A 4,495-nucleotide genomic window follows, 5' to 3' on the forward strand; every position below is an offset into this window, starting at 1 on the left:
ATGAGGCTTTACAGCCTCAAGCCCAGGAGCAGAGCCAAAATTTTCAAGGTCTTCTAGAGCAATGGCAGGATGGCAGTCCTCTTGATCTCCAAGTGTGTGTGTGTGTGATAAACACTGTTCCAGAGGGCAGGACCTGCTGGGAGCTGGGTGAAGGATGAAAGGGGAACGCCATTGCACTCTGCTGGCCATCCTCAACCAGAGGGAGCAAAGGGGGGGACAGATAAAGAGGAGATGGAAGGGCACAGCCAGCATGCGAATTCTGGGGATTTGAAGTCCACACAAAGTTGCCAAGGTTGTGAAAGACAGCTCTAGTCCAACACGAGAACAGGGCAAGAATCAACCCCTGTGGAACTCCAGACTGATACAGGTGGCTTGTCGTTAATGACAATCAGCTCGTCTTACATCCGATTGCAACATTCTTCTTTTTTTAATAGATATTTTATTGTTTTTATAGTTACAAGTTTTTAGTGCTTAGTAAACAACATGTTATCTGGGTCCAGACATTTAACATTAATAATAATAATAATGATAGATAGATAGATGATAGATAGATAGATAGATAGATAGATAGATAGATAGATAGATAGATAGATAATGGATGGATGGATAGATAATAGATAGATAGATAACCTAATGGCACACATTAAAAATGAAATTTAGTTGCTTCCTCTCAAAGTGTACACATACATAACACATTTAAAACATACTATATACAACATTTTGTCGTTGTTGTTAGTTGTGAAGTCGTGTCCGACCCATCGTGACCCTATGGACAACGTTCCTCCAGGCCTTCCTGTCCTCCACCATCTTCTGGAGTCCATTTAGGCTCAGGCCTCCTGCTTCAGTGACTCCGTCCAGCCACCTCCTTCTCTGTCGTCCCCTTCTTCTCTTGCCCTCGATCTTTCCCAGCATTAGGCTCTCCTCCAGTGAGTCCTTCCTTCTCATTAGGTGGCCAAAGGATTTGAGTTTCAAATATACAACGTATATATATATATATATATATATATATATATATATATATATATATATATATATATATATGTATGTTTGCATTCTCTGGGTGCATATACTGTATATACACATACGCACACATACATATACCTACACCCTTACATATAAACATATAATACAATTGACATATAATACAACTTATGGTAATAATAACTTCTTCAATATGTCTGTTCAATATTACACAATCCAGTGTTTTTTCCTGATCCTCCTTTCTTCCCATATTGTTTTCATTTTCCTAATACTGAGCAAATACAGTTCTTCCTACTATTAAAACATACTAAGCATGTGAATTAAGACTGCAGCATTCTGCAGTCATCAGACATCTATGTCCACACCAATCACTTGCAGCCTCTTTGTGAAGGTCCACGAGGCAAACACGAACCGGCTGTAGTGATGCAGTGGTTAAAGTGCAGTATTGCAGGCAAACTCTGCCCCCAGCCTGGAGTTCGATCCTAGAACATAGAATAATAGAGTTGGAAGGGACCTTGGAGGTTTTCTAGTCCACCCCACTGCTCAAGCAGGAGACCCTAGACCATTTCAGACATATGGCTGTCTAGTCTCTTTTTGAAAGTCTCCGGTGATGGAGCACACACAACTTCTGGTGGCAAGCTGTTCCGCTGGCTGATTGCTCTCACCATTAGGAATTTTCCTTTAAGTGCTAGGTTGCTTCTCTCCTTGGTTAGTTTCCATCCATTGTTTCTTGTCTTGCCTTTTAGTGTTTTGGAAAATAGTTTCAAGGTTGGCTCAGTCTTCCATCCGCCTAAGGTCAGAAAAACGAGGACCCAGATTGTTGGGAACAATGTGTAAACTACCCAGAGAGTGCGATATAAAACACTGTGGGTTGGCATAGGAGCCGAAATGCTATTGCTGTTGCTATCTCCACCTCCAATTCTATCCTTCTCTGTCTCCATCATCTCTCCATCTCCGTGCAAGCAAAAACTTTGGCAACAGCTACACAGTTCTTCATTACACACAGCAAGGAGAGCCTGGGAGGTCTCTGGTTCCCGATGGGGAGAATTAGAGACCGTGTGTGGCAGGAGAGCGATGCGTAACTTGGGAACCACGAGATCAGCAAAAAAAAGCATGTGTGCAAACACGGTACAGATGCAGCCAATGGGAATTTGGAAAACTCCCCCCCACCACCAGGATAGCTTACAGCATCTAGGTAAGAAACTAGCCGGCCGTAACTTGTAGGTATGATGTTGATGCCATGAATAATTGCTTTATATCATGCCTTGTCTTACTCATCTTTCTTCTAATATTTCCATTCTTAGGTAAAAGTGCCTCTTTGCCAACAGACCAAAAGCCAGATTTGATCATCCTTGGTTATGACTATTCCTCCTCTGTTAACAAAAGTCATTCTAAATTTGAAATTTTGTAATGATTTAGTCATATCCTTTTCTCTGATTATCACCAAAATGATGTCCTTAAACAGAATTCCAAAAAGCAATTTAGAATTTCTCAGTGAGAGGAACCATTAAGCTTTCCAGATTATTCTGAGAAAAGTTACTACTAGTTTACTCCTAGCCCTATTGTTTTTTTACAACTTTAACTTTATACTTCCAGAAAATAACTCTATATTTGTTCGGGATTCTTTTTACAAATTGAGGCTAACAATTGGGATGAAAGCAGTGGCACGCTCATTATAAAAGGATACAGCATTGTCTATAAAAACAATCATCAAATTACACACATCCCATAATATTTTAGTGGGAATTTGTTTTAATAGTAATTGTCAGCTTTCTGTTTTCTCAAAAGCATTTCCTGGGTTTATTGAAATCCCTGAAAAGGTGGAGATATTGATCCTGGTGTTTCAAATGGGCAACCAAAACAAAAACAGTGTCTAGCACTTTTAATTTAATTTATTTATTTTTAAAGGTAATCCTCACTTAACACTAACTGGGACCAGCAATGGATGGAAACTAACCAAGAAATAAGGAGAAACAATTAACCAGTGGAACCACCTGCCTCCAGAAGTTGTAAATGCTCCAACACTGGAAGCTTTTAAGAAGAGACTGGACAGCCGTTTGTCTGAAATGGTACAGGGTTTCCTTCCCGAGCAGGGGGTTGGACTAGATGACCTCCAAGGTCCCTTCCAACTATGTTATTCTGTTATTGCAGACTGCAGTTTCTGACATTCTGCTGGCCTCTTCCTTGACTTCGCTTGTTAGAAAGCAGCTGTGAAGGTCACAAATTGTGATCATGTGACCCAGGGACATTACGATGGGTAAAAATGCGAGCTGAATTCCCAAGCATCCGAAACACAATCCTTTGATGCTGGCGATGCTGCCCAGGTCATAAGTACAAGGACTGGTCTTTTCAGTGCTGCTGTAACTCCCCCCCCCTCCCTTGCTGCTGCGAAGGTTGCAGCTGTCCTTGTCGCCGTGGCTGAACCCATTGTTTTGGGTCCGCCTTCATTGTCATCTGGCTGCCTCCATTTTTTTGGACTTGTCATCGCCACCTTTATTATGGCCTTTGCTTCTGCTGTCGCCGCTGCTGACCATACTATCATCACCATTATTGTCGCTTTGGGACCTGCCACACGCTGCCACACGCTGACTAAACTCTTGACTGATTCCATCGGCTGGCACCCTTCATTGCCCGATGCCACCGTTTCCGTTTTCTATGCCAGCGTATATACTGTAGGAGAACTTTACTCGCTGCGAGATTCCCCCCTCTCGCAGGAGTGTCCAGCTGCTTTGCAGAAGATCTTCCTTGATGACGGGTTGTGGAACCCCGAGAGATGGCATGTCGCAAAGAGGAGTTTGAGGGGATTTTTATTAAGATTTTTAAATAAAATTTTAAGGGGATCCGGGAGTGGGGAGGCCCAAGGGATCTGGAATGAACTTGGGGGAGTTCGATCCGGACAGCAGTCCAGACCATCGGACGGTTGCGGGGAGGGGAGTAGGGGTTTGGGGGTGGACTCAGCTCCGAGTGAGGAGGGTCTTCCTATCCTGACGGTGATCGGGAGGGGCAGAGAGTGTGGGAGCAGAGGGCTTCATCATAATTGGGGAACGGACCACCGCTGTCTTCAAGCGGTCGCCTGTTCCCGCCCTCATTGCTCTTCTCGCTCCCCCGGGGGCATAGGATTGCAGGGCCCTGGGCTCAGGCTGGTTTATTTTAACGCAAGGTCCGTGGTGAACAAGGTCCCCCTCATACCGTACATGATCTTATCGAGGAGGAGAACGCGGACCTGGCCTGCATCATGGAGACCTGGTTGGGCCAAGAGGGAGGTGTCCCTCTCTTGGAATTATGCCCACCAGGTTTCCGGGTGCTTCACCAGCCGCGGGCCCAGGGCAGGGGCAGGGGGGTGGCGGTTATTATTAGGGAGAGTCTTTGTTCGCGAGTGGCCACTGTCCCTCAGATAGGCGGGTGTGAGTCTCTCCTTTTTTTAAAAATCCCATTTATATCCCGCCCTTCTCCGAAGACTCAGGGCGGCTTACAATCTAAGAAGCACAAATCAATGTGGTTAGCAATAGCCTTC

The sequence above is a fragment of the Vipera ursinii genome (assembly GCF_947247035.1).
Source record: "Vipera ursinii genome assembly, chromosome: 2".
NCBI lineage: Eukaryota > Metazoa > Chordata > Lepidosauria > Squamata > Viperidae > Vipera > Vipera ursinii.